The sequence below is a fragment of the Aotus nancymaae genome, unplaced genomic scaffold (assembly GCF_030222135.1).
Source record: "Aotus nancymaae isolate 86718 unplaced genomic scaffold, 86718_ANA_hifiasm-v0.15.2.pri h1tg000048l, whole genome shotgun sequence".
Lineage (NCBI taxonomy): Eukaryota > Metazoa > Chordata > Mammalia > Primates > Aotidae > Aotus > Aotus nancymaae.
Genome location: NW_026988462.1, coordinates 16,054,335 through 16,072,254, shown reverse-complemented (window position 1 = coordinate 16,072,254; position 17,920 = coordinate 16,054,335). Strand labels below are relative to the sequence as shown.

Genomic DNA, 17,920 nt, shown 5'->3' with positions numbered 1-17,920 from the left:
TTCTTTAATGATCAGTGATGTTGATCTTTTTGTCATATTTATTGGCCACAGAAATGTTTTCTTTTGAGAAGTGTCTGTTCAAATTTTTTGCCCACTTATTTATGGGGTTGTTTGTTTCTTGTAAATTTGTTTAAGTTCTTTGTAGATTCTTGATATTAGACTTCTGTCAGATGGATAGATTGCAAAAATTTTCTCCCATTCTGTCAGTTGTCTGTTTACTCTGATGATAGTTTCTTTTGCTGGCTCCTCATTTTCTTTACATGGGTTTATTTTACTCAACTATTAAAATCTGTAAATAGCTCAAAAGAAAAGTCTCCTCTTCATTTCAGGCTATTGAACTCCATATAATCTACAGTGAGGGTTACCATCCTCTCAATAGTCCCACCTGTCAGTGGGACATGACTAGAGGTGAAATCCTGCCACTGTCTCCCTTGGACCTAGCTGAACACTGCTTTCACCAACCCATGGAGCCAACCCTGTCCAAGAGACCAAGACCCACAGAACCACCACCACCTCCCCTCTATCAGCAGGCAGCAGTTACAGAAGACTGACCTTCATCCATTTTCCCTAAAGAATTGGGGTTTTGGACTCTTGAGGTGGGCAAGGTTACAGTGGGTAGCTGGTTCAGACAAGAACAGGGCAGGAGAGGGCCTCCACACCCCACCAGGAGTATCAGGTGACTATCAGGTGATGACCAAACAGTTGTCACACTACCTCTCTAAAATAATAATTGGTTGCAGCCAGTGCCAGTGAAAGGCGGTTTCCTAATAGATAACAACACCTGGAACTGGTGATTGGAAGCTTCCTGATAAGATCTCAGGAATAGGGTGAGTGAGCTAGTGCATGCACATTAAGAGAAAAATGGCAGAGTTCAACTGGTATATGACCTTCTGTGGGGCATTCCACTGGAAAAGGGAAGAATGCCTCAGATGGACATGGGTACAACTCCAGTAGGCACACTGTGATGCTTACCTCCTAAGTTCTAGAAGGCTACCGCATAGGTGGGCAGCTCACCCTAAGGGAAGAATCAAGGGAAATGGGATGCAAGATGCTAGAGTAGCCCAGCCTATAAAAATCTAAATTAAAAGGTCAAATTCAACAGTTGTCCTTCAAGTTGACCACTTGGGCCTCTTCTGAGTGTACTTTCCTTTCTTATTTTCCTGCTTAAAACTTTTCAATAAGCATTCACTCCTGCTCTAAAACTATCTTTGGTCTCAAAGCCACTCAGTCAGATCCTTTCTGAGGAGGAGGCAAGAATTGAGGTTGCTGCAGACTAGTACAGATTCACCACCAGTGAAAAGCCCCCTGGACTTCAGACTTGAAGAAACTGTGAGACATCAATTTGTGTTGTTCTAAGTTGCTAGATTTCTGGTGATTTGTTATGGCAACAGTAGAAAACTAATGCAGTTACTGTTTTATTCACAAAGGGAGGTTAATATTATAACACTTATTTCTTAGGACAAATGTAGAAACTACATATGACCTCTGTCAGATTCACTCTTATGTCAGGGAGCTAATTGCCTGTGTAATGTCCTTTTGAGAACATATAATTGATGTTCTCATATGCCATAAATTTTGACATCATTCTTTCTGAGAAACATATACTAATTTCAAAATGTTCCCTAATATTTTCATTATGTTTAGAGAAGAGATGAGAGACCAGATGACACTTCACATTTTAGATTTAACCAATTATGAAACTTGGCATCAATTAGTGGTTGCATTTACCTACAGTTTTAGAGTACAAGGTAGAATAATGAGTTGCAACATGTAGAATATTGTTTTAGTCTGTTGGCCTGCTGTAACAAAATACCACAAAGTGGGTAGCTTATAACAGAAATTGATGAGGCCACATCCAAGCGGAAATAGTTTGGGCTTCTGAAAAGAGATACACTCTCCTCTTCTTGACTGATTATTAAGATATGTGCCTAAAGTTGTCATCATACAGAGCTTGACAATGGAGCCAACCCAGAGAGGCAAAGCCAGTGTGTGTGTCCTGGTAACATTGTCTCCAACAACCAAAGAAAGTAAAAGATTATAAAAAAGACCAGCAAAATTACCTAACAATAGAAGAGCATCAGGACAAATTCTTCAGCCAGGTAATCCTTAAAGATGCAAGATTTAATGTCAATATCATTTCACAGAAAAACCTTTTTGAAGAGAAAGATAAAATTGAATTCATACCTATTGATTAAATTCAAGAGGAGGTGATTTTTCAGAAACAAAAAAAAATTGGAAAAAGACGAGCTTTCTAAAGTACATGGGACCAACATAAGGATCTCAGAAAACCCTGACACCACCTCTGACCAGAAGATAAAATGGCCAAAGACTGGACTGTCTCTGTTTCTCTCTTTCTCTTTTGGGTCTGGCAGAACTATTTAAGAATTTGATCTGTTATCATCTGGGCTAAAGCAATTTAAATCTCCAGAAAATGTTTCTTCTATAGGGTGAGAGTAGAAATGGCAAAGCCCATTTCAATGTGGAATTAAAGACACGAATCATCTCCCAATTTCCAACTTTGCATTTAGCATGGAGACTCTGTACCCCGAAATGTTCAGAGGCATCAATAGAATTCCTATCTTAATATAAGAAATGAAAGAAGTAATACAGAGAAAAGTAGTAGTGAAGGATTCTCCTTGGTAGAAAGAATGTCATACCCAACACACAGATACTTTGGGCAGTATAAGAAGTGTCTCTATTCAATCCTTAAGTTTGCCTGAGATATGTCAACTTCAAAGAAGTGTGAGAAACTCAGTTCTGTCTGATGTGGAGGAATCAGTTTTATTTGATTGAATTCTGGAGTTTTGTCTTATTGCATTACAATTTTAAACATTTTCCTATGTACTTTTAGAATTAGTGGAGTGTCTGCCAGGGAACAATGCAGGGTGGCAGCATTACAATACTGTTGAAGCAATCTTTCTGAACACTTTAGTTTATTTCCCCTCAGTATTTAATGCAAATGAATGGTTGGAAAACAGTAAAAGATGACTGTATTAGTGTAAATGATTAATTGCATAGGTCTCATAATCCTAACACTATTGAGACAATGATGAGAGACATTTAGGCTTTGAAAACAGCATATCTTTCACTGAATACTTTTAGAATGAATAATTGTATATTCAACTATGAAATAAAGAAACAAACTTTAAAACTATGAGTCTGGAAAAGAATAAAAATTTTAAAAATTACAAAACTAAGCAAAAGAAAATTATTTCTCACAGTTCTGGAGGTAGGAAAGGCTAAGATCAAGACCCTGGTAAATTTGCTGTCTGGTAAGGGCCTGTGTTGTAGCTCATAGCCAGTGCCACCTTGTCACAGCCTCACATAATGCAAAGGGCAAAGGTCTCTCTGGGGTCTGTTTAAAAAGGCACTAATCCCATTCATGATGACACTCCCTAATCACCTTCCGAAGGCCCCATCTCCTATCATGTAAGGGTTAGAATTTCAATATACAGCCAGTGCCTTGGCTCACACCCATAATCCCAGCACTTTGGGAGGCCGAGTCGGATGGATCACCTGAGGTCTGGAGTTCGAGACTAGCCTGGCCAACATGGTGAAACCCTGTCTCTATTAAAAATACAAAAAATTAGCTGGGCATGATGGTGCATGCCTGTTATCCCAACTACTTGGAAGGCTGAGGCAGGAGAGTTGCTTGAACCCAGGGGGTTGGCAGAGGTTGTGGTGAGCCAAGATTGCCCTGTTGCACTCCAGCCTGGGCAAAAAGAGCAAACTTCCATCTCAAAAAAAAAAAAAAAAAAGAATTTCATTTTAACAGAGCAAATGGGCCATAAACATTTTAACATAGCAAATATATAAGGAATAAGAAAACATTGTCTTAATGTATTTTAGTGTATGCGTCATAAATATGATAGAAACAAAGTTACTGAAAACAGGGAATTTTCATTAAGTGTCTAACTGTTATCTGTTTGTTTTAAATTGTATAGTAAGCATTTTAGCAACAGAAACCTGGATTAGACTCTGAGATCTTCTGTTTACCATTGACATTGGATAAGATGCCAAACCTTTCTGGGATACAGTGTTCTCATCTGTAAAATGAAGAATGACAGTAGCTCCTTTCTTGGATTGTTAGAAGGATTAATTAAGATAATTATTATAAAGTGATAAGCACTATGCCCACCACACAGTAACCTATATATTCAGTACATAATGCTAGAAGAATAAATTGTAACAATCATCATCATTACTATCTACTGTGTAAAATCCCATTAATCTATGCAAGTCTTTTTTTCTTGTTGCTTTTTTTTCTATTGCCATTTATATAGTTTCATAATTTTACACAGTTATATATACCACAGAGAGAGAACTTTGTATTGGCCTCCTTTTACTTCTTGTTTTGCTTTATATTTTACCTAAATTGTTTATGAAACAATGTGCCTTCAAGTTCCCAATTGCTGAAAGGACAGGATAATCTAATTGTTTGCAGTGATAAGCTCTGTGATAAACATCTGTGAACATATGCCATTTTCTACCATATAGCATTGCTAACTTTTGAAGTTACAAACTTAAGGTAAATTTCTGGTAGTATTCATGTCTTTTAAAATATAACATGTGATTGCTTTCACATTGGTGAAATAATGTCACTAAACTCCTCCCTCAACTATCTATGTTGTAATTTACAGTTTCTCTAAGTATCAGAAGCTTTGTCAATTTTATATGAGTTTGCTTAATCTTTGTAATTTTTATAGAAAGTTTATATTATCAATATAAATATTAGAGCATTTTCTCTTTGAAGATATGCCCAAATTATAGTGATGCACTTGATAATTTGGACTCTCTTAGTGGCAGCAACACTTCTTAACTACATGTAGTTAGCCATCTTATCCATCCCTACTCCTTCAAGAAATATTTTAAATTTTTTGAAAACATTATTCATTGATCTATTGGTTGTTCAGGAGAATGTGTTTCACATTTGTGGATTTGTAAATTTTCTGAACTCTCTCATGTGATTCATTTCCAGATTTATACAATTTTGGTCAGAAAAGATATTTGGTATTATTTCAGTCTTCTTCAAGTTATTAAGACTTGCTTTGTTACTTTTTGTATGATATATTGCAAGAATATTTTATATGCAGTTAAGAAGAATGTGTATTTTGTGGCTACTGAATGGAATATTTTATATATGTCTATATACCAGCAGAATATTACTTTTACCTATAGTGTAGTTTATTTAGTCTATAGTGTCTCTAGTTCATTTAGTCTACAGTGTAGTGTAAGTCCAATATTTCTTTATTGATTTTCTGCTGGATAATCTTTCAGTTGCTGGAAGTGAGTTGTTGAAATCCCTATTATTGTTTTGCAGTACATATTTCTGTTCAGATTTATTAATATTTTCTAGAAATATTTATGTGCCCTGGTTGGGTGGATATATATCTATAATTGTTATATCCTCTCACTATATTTACCTCTTTATCATTATATAATGACCTTCATCTCTTTTTTTTTTTTTTTTTTTTGGCTTAAAGGTTGTTTTGTTTATTGTTAGTATAACTACCCCTGCTCTCTTTTGGTTTCTTTTGCATGGCATATCTTTTTCTATGCCTTTGCTTTTAGGGTATATGTTTCCTCACCAGTAAATGAGTCTTCTGTATACAGCATATACTGGGGTCTGATTATTATTCCTTATAGCCTTTGGTGTGGGTCTTTAGACTCGGTGTTCCACTGCAGGATCACACAAGCTAATATGTAACTGAACACTTAAATGATATTCTCAGATTACTGGAATTTCTGTCTATGTGGTTCTCTTATCTGCCATAATTATCCTTGTTGACTGTTGCTGCCTTGTTTTATCCAGACAATTAGATTCATCTTCTCACCTTAGGTAGTGTGCTGGCTCTGCTTTTTGAACCAAAGCCTGGAAACTCTCTCATATCAGTATTTTGGTACAATGGTAGAGCTCACTTTGTTTTCTTACATTATATATTTTCCTTCATTGCTTAGTGTCCATTATCTTAGAAACTATTGTTCTGTGCATTTTGGTTTGGTGGTTGTTTTAGTTAGGAGAGTAAAACTTGTCACTGCAATTTCATCTTGAACAGAAGGCCTCAAGTGACTTCTATAGTTTCAAGGTTAATAAAATTTGACATTAGTGATTCTAATATAAACATTCATCAATAGACACAATCCCTCTTTCTTGCAATTACTAGGAAAAGAATAAGGAGAAGGCTTAGACAGCTTATAATAGATACCACTGAAGGTTAGCAGTATCAGCACCTTAGCCTGCTTCTCACTTAGGCAATAGAAAATTCTGTGTTGAGGTATCTTGCTTGAAGTATCTCAAATCATAATGCTAACAATGTACTTTCCATTTTATATGCTTTAATTTCCAAGACTCAGCACAAATGTTTTGGGAAGGCATTATTATTATTACTGTTTTTCATTTTGAGTAATTAGTGTTTATATTAATTTGGATTCCACCAGCTGCTATTAAGTGCCAGATCTAAGACAAAAGATTAAAAGCCATGGCATTCTTTTTTTAATTTTTGTTTTACTTTATTTTTTATTTTTTTATTGTACTTTAGGTTCTGGGGTACATGTGCAGATCATGCAGGATTGTTGCATATGTACACACATGGCAATGTGGTTTGCTGCCTCCATCCCCCCATCACCTACATCTGGCATTTCTCCCCATGTTATTCCTCCCTGACCTCCCCACCGGCCCCCTGCTGTCCCTCCCTTGGCCCCCCGAACAGACCCCAGTGTGTGATTCTCCCCTTCCTGTGTCCATGTGTTGTCATTGTTCAACACACCTATGAGTGAGAACATGTGGTGTTTGATTTTCTGTTCTTGTGTAAGTTTGCTGAGAATGATGGTTTCCAGATTCATCCATGTCCCTACAAAGGACACAAACTCATCATTTTTTATGAATGCATAGTATTCCATAGTGTATATGTGCCACATTTTCCTTGTCCAGTCTATCATCAATGGGCATTTGGGTTGGTTCCAGGTCTTTGCTATTGTAAACAGTGCTGTAATTAACATATGTGTGCATATGTCTTTATACTAGAATGATTTATAATCCTTTGGGTATATACCCAGTAATGGGATTACTGGGTCAAATGGAATTTCTATTTCTAGATCCTGGAGGAAGTGCCACACTGTTTTCCACAATGTTTGAACTAGTTTACACTCCTACCATTCTTTTCTAAAGGGCAATTCCCACCTCAGATTATGCAATACAATTGTGACATTCTTATTTGGAGATATCTTTAGAATTAGAAGAGTTCTTTTTGAACATATGTAAACAACTGAGGACAGAGAAATAGCTGGCTAGATAGTATGATATTTTCAGTCAACTGCAGTTCTATCATTGTCTTTCCCTGATTAAAACATCAGCAGGATTTCTGGGAAAACAGAGACAGTGTGAATACAGATGTTTTCTTATGTAGTCCTTCATGCTGCCCAGTTGCCTTTTTAAACTTGAAGGACATTTAAAATAAACTACCCTGCTAACACCTTGTATGCTAAGTTTACACCTGTGATGTTTTTGATTCTGAGTTACAAACCCCTGGGAATATAAATTTAATGGAAATCCTGAACAGTTTTCTATCTTTAACTAAGAGAATGCTGTCAATGTTAGATGGCATTCTCCAGGTAATACTGATGAGGTCAGTTCTATATAGCAAGCAAATTGCAAGATGTCTTTCTGCTGACAAATTATAAACTGTGCTTATACATGCTATACAAGTATAAGGTAGTTCAGAGTATTGAATGGTTGCAGAGCTATCAGTAAAAGTCATTATTTATATTGAATGAATAGGAAATCTCTTTTTCTAGCACTTTTTCGATTACTGACATGAAATGTACATACTGTATCATACATATCCCTGAGAAAATAGGATTATATTTGCTTCTGATTTTTTTAAAAAACTAATTTACATCAAAATTAAGCAATTTTTGTACTAGAAAATGGCAAATATAGAACATAAGTTCATCAATTATAATCAACTTTAATTTAATCATAGTATCAGAGGAAATAATGTTTCCTTAAATAAAATTCCCAAGGAGTACAACAATCATCTGTTGAGCCTATTTGTTTTATATTTCTATCAAAAACTCAATTATTTCTTTCTTTTAAAATTTGGTTTAGTTTCCTATGATAAAATAAACTTAAATAGTCAAGTTTCTTATGCTCTTCTTTGTACTACTCACCTAGTAACAAGTATGGAAAATCAGGAATGAAAAAAAAAGCAAAGGTGACACAAACATTTAAAACCTAAATCCTGATTAATTGAGATTTCCTAACACTTGTTTTATTGCATTTATCATAATCATTCCAAATAGCAGAAGGTTTTTATGTGTGTTAAGGTGGACTAATTTACTCCTGTAGTTATAAATGTGATAGAAAAAAATATCTTCTTCCTTCAATGTGTGTAGAGTGGATTTTTTCTTATTTGCTTGTGTTCCCTATATATCCAGTGACTTTCAAACTTTTTTAACCAAGAATATGAAACTATTTTTTTCAAAAACTCCACTATACACACTTGTATCTATGCTAAACAAAAGTATCAAATTAAATTCTTATACATACTATGTGCAATTTAGTCTGTTTTTATGTACTATTTTATTCTATCTTGTTCTATTTTAATTATTTTCATATTAAAAAACTGTGATATATTTAATCAGTTTGATTAAGTTGAGCCCTGCTTTGAAAAATGTTATAGGGTATGTAGAGTGATCTTTTCAGGGAGTTTTCTGATATATTTTAAAAAACAGGCCGAGCTCCATGAACCATGCCTGTAATCCCAACAATTGAGAGGCTGAGGTGGGCAGATCACCAGAGGTCAGGAGATCAAGACCAGCCTGACCAACATGGAGAAACCTTGTCTCTACTAAAAATACAAAATTAGCCAGGCGTGGTGGTGCATGCCTGTATTCCCAGCTACTTGAGAGGCTGAGGCAGGAGAATCCTCCCAGGAGGTGGAGGTTGCAGTGAGCTGAGATAGTGGCATTGCACTCCAGCCTGGGAAACAAGAACAAAACTCCATCTCATAAAAAAAAAAAAGACAGATACATTTTTTTGAAGTAAATAGAAAGTAAGTTTGTAATGTGCACCAAGTCTGTATTACTCTACTAAGAAATATAACATTTGTTGGTTTTTCCAATCTTAAGTAGTTTGATATAGTTTATTGATTTTCCATGAATTTACATAGACTTTCTGTTTTATAATCCTTAGGTTATGATTTTTATATGTGAATTTAATTTTTATTTTCAGTAATATGATGATAAAGGCTATCTTAACAAAATCTTTCCATTAAAAGGAACTGAAAATGCAAAATTCGATGTTTACATGTTTCTTAATTCCCAAAAAGCTAACAAGATAGCAAAAATCAGTCTAGATTCAAAGTAAGAGCAGTACCCCAAATGTAAAGCAGATAAATAAAACTTATTTTGTTCTGGAGCATTTTTCCAACTGCTTAATTTCAACTTTATATTTGACAGAATTGTATGCAAGGGCCTGAAAGTGAGGAAACAGAAGTCAAGGTCTGGGTCTACTCAAGCAGAAATTTTAATAAGACACTCTGTGTGTCCAGAAAAATTTTAACATAAAAGGTGAAGTTCATAGACTAAAAGGAAACCAGTAGTAAATCCATATCTTTTCTACTTTGTTTTTTTTTTTTTTTTTTCTTTTTTTTAGATAGAGTCTCACTCTGTTGCCCAGGCTGGCATGCAATGGCCTGATCTCAGCTCACTCTGCCTACTAGGTTCAAATGATTCTCCTGCCACAGTCTCCCAAGTAGCTGGGGTTAGAGGCACCCACCACCACACCCAGCTAATTGTTGTATTTTTTGTAGAGACGGGTTTCACCATGTCAGCCAGGCTGGTCTCGAACTCCTGAAGTGGTACACCAGCCTTGGCCTCCCAAACTGCTGAGAATACAGGCAGTAGACACCATGTCTGGCCAACATTTTCTCTTCTTCTAATGGCTGCACAGAGGTATATACTATTGGCCAATTTAGGCAAAGAAATGCTTAGATGAAAATAAATTAGAAACTGCAAAAAAGACTTGGAAAAGGAAAAAAAAATTCTTATATATAAAAATAAAAATTATAATAATCAAAGTTAAAAACTAATCTACAGCTAATACATTGTTGACAATCATAAGTTAAATGAAAGTTAGGTAAGATGAAATCATTCAAAATGTAACCCAAAGGCATAAATGGAGGAACAAATTTAGTTTGATGCAGGAAATAGAGGTTTAATTAAATTTAGAAAGTATTTGTATTAGTCTGGCTTGTACTGCCAAAACAGAATACCATGGGTAAATTATAGCTTGCGTGATTTATAATGAGTAAAATTTTATTTTTCACAGTTTTGGGGGATGAGAAGTTCAAAATACAGGTGTCAGCATCTTAAAAGGACCTTCTCGCTTTATCATAACATGGGAGAAGACATCATACAGGTAAGAGACAAAAAAGAGCTGAACTCATCCTTTTATAGGGAACCCACTCCTGTGATAGATAACAAATACACTCTTGCAATAACAGCATTAATTTATTCATAAAGATGTAGCCCTTATGGTCTAATGACATCTTAAAGGTTTCACCTCTTAAAACTGTTATAAAGACAATCAAATTTTAATATGCGTTTGGGAGAGGCCTTACATTCAAGCCATAGAAATATTCAATTCCTTACATTAATAAATTAAAAGAGAAAATTATAACTTTAAATACTTCAATTCCTTACATTAATAAATTAAGAGAAAATTATAATTTTTAAATACTTTCATTTATTATGTATTTAATAACAATTTGATAATATACCTAGTATGCTGTGAAAAAGAAAACAAACACATTTCTTTAAGGTAATAGAGGTACAGTATGCAGAGAAATGGTTTTCTCAGGTTTGTCTTCAAGGAAATATTTACTGCCCCAGCTGCTAGGAATGCTCTCAACAGATCACCTACACTTGTTAGATTCTTCAATATTTGTCCTAGCTGCAGATACTCAAGTAACTTGGACGTTTAGGACCTATGTGAAAACAATAACCAACAACAAAAAAACTCTGATATACTAATTCTCTCTAAAGGACGCTAATGAATCACCCAAAGTTTCTTTGACTCACATTGCAGTTGGATATATTCTGCTCAATCCTGTTTTCCCCAACTCTCAATCAATGTATTGACACCTCAAATATCCTGAATATCAAACCCTGTCCCAGGAATTGCTTCCAGGAAACTCAATCTATTGCAATAGTATATCTAATAAGACTGCATTCTATAGTAAATATCATGCAGAAACATGAAAAAGTTAAACTTCAAAATTGCTAAAAACAAATGTGTGGTTGGAGATTGTATTAATGGCTCAATTCTCCATTCCTTCCTTTATCCATAATCTTTGCCAGTGAGCTTCCATTCTTTACTAACTAGATGGAATATATTTCCCCGTAACCTAACCTCAGGTTTGGCTATGTGATTTGCTCTAACCAATAGAACAAGAAAGAAGTGATGACATGTCACTTGCAAGCCTAAGATCTTAAGTCCTGGAGCAATTAGTACTACTTTTATTTTTCTTTGAGATAAAGATTTTAGCCAGTTTAATAAGGAAAAACATTAGGAAAAAAATTTTATTATTTGTAGATGATAATACAAATATAAGATAAAATATTACATATTCTAAAGGATAGCTTGGTGGATAAAATAACAATATACAAATTTAATATCAATGTATACCAACAATATTTAATTTAATTTATTTATTTTGAGAACGGGTCTCACTCTGTTGCCCAGGCTGGATTGCAGTGGTGTGATCTTGTCTCACTGCATTCTTTGCCTCTCAGGCTCAAGTAATCCTCCCACCTCAGCCTCCTGAGTAGCTGAAATTGAAGTCATGTGTCACCATGACTGGCTAATTTTTTTTTTTTTTTTTTTTTGAGACAGAGTCTTGTTCCGTTGCCAGGCACCAGGCTGGAGTGCAGTGGCACAATCTCGGCTCACTGCAACCTCCACCTCCTGGGTTCAAGCAATTCTCCTGCCTCAGCCTCCCGAGTAGCTGGGACTACAGGCGTGACTGGCTAATTTTTGTATTTTTTGTGGAAATGGGTTTCTGCCATGATGCCCAGGTTGGTCTCAAATGCATGAGCTCAAGCTATTTGCCCACCATGGCCTCCCAAAGGGCTAGAATTACAGGATGAGCCACCACACTCAGCCCCAAAGATATTTTAAAATTAAGCAATTTTATTATATTTAAATATTAAATTTAGAAAATGTTATTTTTAAAAACATTGGAAATGTGGTTGAATTTGGAATATAGTTTATCAAGTTGTAAAAGTCCTCTATAAAAAAACTAGTGACTACTGATGAGTCAAAACTTGGAAACTTATAATATATTCACTAATTGGAAAATTCTATATTATCAGCATAAATTTTCTCCGAATTAATCTGTTGATTTAATGTAATCCCAATCGAAGCACAAAAAGTTCATTCAGGAATTTGACCATTGAGGAGCTGATTTTAAAGAAGTACAAAGGGTCCAAAATAGGCAAGCACCTCTTGAAAAAGAATTATGAGATGAGGGAACTCACTCTATCAGACATCAGGATATATTATGTGGGTGCTATGTTGCTGGAGGTATAAACATGTGGACTAAAGTTAGAGATTTAAAAGGTGAAACCATGTTTGTCTGTGCATGATATGTATATATATATATATCAGAAGTGGCTTTGAAACTCAAGGGGGAATAAACATGTCAATTAATTGTGTTTGAATCACTAAACAATGTTGGTAAAATAAATTGAATCACTACTTTTCATCCTGCATAAAAATAAATTCATGGATCAATGGACTAAATAAAAAAGAAAATACATAAAATTTGAATAATATAGAAAATATTCTGTATTTAATACATAATCTTACTTTCAAAGTAATACCAGTGAGAAATATTTTCCTAACCAAATTTGTGATGTTTTAGCGCTTCAAATGCCTGGTGTTAAACATGTGACCAATATGCTAATCTTCGTTTTATTTTAAAGTTGTGTTTAAGATTATAACTGGCAAAGCTTTATAAAGTAATTTTTTGAATCATCGCAGTATTCATTGTTTTCTAAAAAGGGTAATTGATTCCATTTTTATTGTATTACTCCTGATGGGTAATTTTCCTATCACACATTGGTGTAGGGTAATGATTAGTTACATCTTCATAAAATAGAAAAGTGTTTCAAATATCTAGCTTCTCTCAGCTCTAAATTATCTAATAATATCACAATTTTAGTGTTAAAGAAAAAATATTTTTTGAATCTATCATAATATTTCACATAGTTCTCATTGAATCTTACCTTTTTCACTAAACCACACTCCTCTGGTGGCAACGATGTGTAAGAATTAGGAAATATGAAGACTCAGTTACCTTAACCTGATGAGCTTTTTCCTCTCCATCTTAGCCAGTATAGAGAGGAAATAAAATGTGTTAGTAAAGTTTGGTGAATACAGGAAGTTTTTAATATTTTGAAATACATTTCCCTTCATAACTCTAAACAATCTTACTAAAAAATCTGTTTTCGTATTTATTTGATATACCTATCTAAGTAGACCAGTTTAGTAGAAATAAATGATTCTTTTATTTGTTTTCAATATTAATTATAAATCAGACAACAGAGCTATCATGTTTTGATAACCAGGCATTTTGCTGAAATTTTATATGTTTTATCTCAGTGAATCATAATTAAATTTTTAATAGAACTTTTCAAGGAACATATTAATTGTGGTAAAAAAGAGACTAATCTGAATTATCAAAGGTTAAATTCCAAATCACAAAGCTGGTATTAAAAGTAAAGATTTCTAAAAAAAAGTTATTTTTATTTTTAATTATTCAAATATTTATATTTCCACAAGATAAATTATGTAAATGTTCCAATTAAAAGAAGAAAATGACTGATGTAAATCTATTATTTTAAGTAATTGTTAAAATTGGCCTAAACCATAATATTTTTTAAACATATAATCTCCTATTGGGTTTGAACTTCTCGGATATGTTGTACAATGTAACATTCAAATAAATTATTTATTTAGAAATATTAAATGATGTAACTTAATTATTTTTCACATTTTATTGAAGATTAAATCATATGGTTGACTAAACATATTAAGAACCAAATAATTATACACACACATATGTATAAGATCTTTGTGGAAGGTAAATTTGGTAGCCAGATGAATTCTCATATGTTGATACATCTTTAAATACACTTAAGAAAAGCACATTGTTTACCTCTCCAATGTTTGATCTCATGTGGAAATAGAAATGACAATAACTGATTTCCAACTGACATGCTTCCACTTGGCTGACTCTAAGTTCATTAAGGTAAAAAGGTATCTGGAAGGTAAGCTAGATGATTTGATTAAGTAATTTAAATATTGAACTTTTTAATACATAAAGAATAAAGTAGTATGTCTCTAGTGCTGTAAGAACTGCCTGATTAAAAGTTAAGGGTATGAAGAAGAGTATTTCATTTTCAATTCACATGAAGTGAATGGTTAGAGTGCATGTACATTTAAAAGTATTAGAAAAAACACAATCCATAAAGAGGCAGTGTTGTCTAATAAACAGTCCTTAACCTTATTCACAGAGAGAACTAGACCAATTATTATATATTAAATACTAAAATTTTCATTATATTCTAAACAAATTTTCAATGTACCATATATTTTTATTTATATTAATTTAAATGAGAAAGGGCTACATATATATTACAGGAATGAAGTAATATATTTAACACAGCCTTCTGTTATATGAAATCTTCATAAATTATCATTCACTATATATACATACACACATGCATATTCACTCATCTATTTTTTCAAATAAATATTAATTGAGTGCATACCATGTGCCCAACACTGAGGATTTATCAGTGCAAAAACCATCATGATTCTCAAATTTAATGAATTTAGAGTTTATTTTTATTCCATTACATTTTCTGTTTTCTAAAAAAGGCATATGTGTTTCCATTTTTTAAACTTAGAAGTCAGCAAGATTCTATCCTAAAGGCATTTTGTAGATGTGATGAAAGTCCCCAATCAATTAACTTTTAAATCTGGATACTGACTATACTATACCATGTGAGTATTCTTGCTTTAATCAATTAAAAGACCTTAAGAGCAGAGCTGAGGCTTCCTTTGATAAAAAAGAAATTCATTCTATGGACTATGAGCAGCAACATTTTTAAAAATAAACCTTTGTGTGTGTGTGTACATGTATACATATCACACACCTGTGTGTGTGTGCATGTGCACAAGATACATATACACACACACACACTGCTCACTATAATAAAATCTAAGGGTCAATTTCAGAGTTATATATATATATGAAATATATATGTATGTCACACACGTATATATGATATATGTGTTATATGTGTCAGAATCATATATGTGTGTGTGTACACATGCATTCATTTTATACATACATATATATTCTAATTTCATTATTTATGGATTCTCTATTTTTCTATTTGTTTGCTCACTAAAATTAATTTATAACCACAAAATTAATAATACTTATGGTGCTTTCATGGTTATGGGCATGTACAGCACAATGAAAAAATTGAATCACCCTTTACATTCCCAGCTGAGGTTGAAAAACATGCCACTCTACCTTTTGGTGAGAACAGTGTAATTGCTTGAACAATAGAAAGATGCGGTGAATTGGGTCAGATAATCACACTTTTTATGTCGACTCTATTCTGAATGGTTGTAAACTACCTGGGCTAATTGAGCTTCTGGTAATAACAGCATTTGTAACAGGCTTCTATGGCAAGATGGAGTTAATCCCATTAGTTTTTAGGAAATCTGTTTATTCTTTATGAATGTCAAAAACCAAATTAAGTTCTATGTACATTCCTTAGTTCCCAATAATGGGGACATTTACATTATATCTGTCCATATTCCATATTCCTATTATAATTATTTTTAATAGTGAACAGTACTCTTATTTTATAGTATAGAGATGAAGTGAAAATAAGTAAGTGGAAAATAAAAGAAAGAAAATCAAACTCCTTCATGGTATTATCCAATCAACCTAATCAACTTACTTTGTTGTCTAAGAAATCTACTTTCAAAAATAGAAGTCAATACTAAGATCTTCCAAAACCACACAAATGAAAAATAAACAATTTCCTTATGAACGACTTTTGAGTATACAATCAAATTAAGGCAGAAATCAAAAGTCTTAGAAGTATTTGAAAACAGATGCAACATACCAAAATCTCTAGGATACAACAAAATCAGGGTTAAAAGGAAAGGTTATAGCACTAAATGCCTACCACAAAATATTAGAAAGAACTAGATTTAATGACTAACATTACACCTAGAAAAACTAGAAAAGTAAACTAACCCCAAAGCAAGCAGAAGAAAGAATTAGCTAAAATCACAGTGGTGCTGAATGAAATTGAGATCCAAAAATTTACACAAAGAATCAATCAAACAGAAATCAATGAAATAGAAAGTTGATTATTTGAAAAGATAAACAAGATCGATAGACTGCTAGTGAGATTGACAAAGTAAAAAAAAAGATCTAAATAAGCCCATCAGAAATGCCAAAGGTGACATTAGAACCAATCCAACAGAAATTGAAAACGTTCTCAAGAACTACTATGAACGTCTCTATGCACACAAACTAAACCTAAAGGAAAATGATAAATTCCTGGAAACACACAACATTCCAAGATTGAATTAGGAATAAATTAAAACCCTTAACAGACCAATAGCAAGTTCGAATATTGAGTCAGTCATTAAGAACTTATCAACCAAAGTCCCACATCAGATGGACTTATAGCCTAATTCTACCACATGTGCAAAGAAGAGGTAGTACCAATTCTACTAAAACTATTCCAAAAAAGATCAAGGAGAGGCTTCTCCCTAACTCATTCTAGGAAGCCAACATAACCCTGATATCAAAAGCTCATAAAGACACAACAAAAAGGAAAGCTACAGGCAAATATATCCCTAATAAACATAGACACAAAATCCCCCAACAAAATAGTAGCAGACCAAATCCAGTAGCACCTCAATTCACCTACAATTATGTAGACCTGAGATACAATGCTGATTTAACATATGCAAATAAATATATGCAATTAACTATAAAACAGAATTAAAAGCAAAAACTGAATGATCATCTCAAAAAAGATGGAAAAGGTCTTTAATAATATCAAACATCTTCTTAAGATAAGAACCATTAAAAAAACTAGGCATCAAAGGAGCATAATTGAAAATAGTATGAGCCCTGTATGATAAATATACAGCCAGCATCATACTGAATGGGCAACAGCAGAAAGAATTTCCCTTGAGAATTGCAACAGGGTGGCAATGCCCACTCTCATCACTCCTATTTAATACAGGACTGAAAGTCCTAACCAGAACCATCAGGCAAGAGAAAGAAATAAAAGATATTCAAACAGGAAAAAGAGAAATCAAACTATCTCTCTTCTCCAAAAATACGATTCTGTAACTAGAAAAACCTAAAGACCTTTCCAAAAGGTTCCTGGAACTGATAAACGACTTCAGTAAAGTATCAGGATACACAATCAATGTACAGAAAGTAGGAGCATTTATGTACAACAAGAACATTTAAACTGAGATCCAAATCAAGAATGCAATCCCATTTACAATAACTAAAAAGAAATAGGAATACATCTGAACAAAATGTTAAAACCTTTCTACGAGGATAACTACAAAACACTGCTGAAATAAATCATAGATGACACAAGCAAATGGAAAAACATTCCATGCTCATGGATTGGAAGAATCAATATTGTTAAAATGGCCATACTGCAGAGCTACACTTACTAAAACAGTACAGTCTGATACAAAGTCAGACACAGAGACCAATGGAACAAAATAGAAAACCTCAAATTAAAGCCATATACCTACAGTTATCTTATCTTTGGCAAAGTTGGTAAAAAT

General features: G+C 33.5%; 1 long non-coding RNA gene across 1 annotated transcript in view; it reads left to right on the top strand.

Moving 5' to 3' along the window:
• Nucleotides 1–17,920, top strand: part of LOC105712351 (uncharacterized) — a 155,154-nt gene that overhangs the window by 125,352 nt on the left and 11,882 nt on the right. The window contains exon 3 of the long non-coding RNA XR_010337300.1: nucleotides 10,331–10,420. This is a non-coding gene — a long non-coding RNA (uncharacterized LOC105712351). The remainder of the gene's footprint in view (nucleotides 1–10,330; nucleotides 10,421–17,920) is intronic.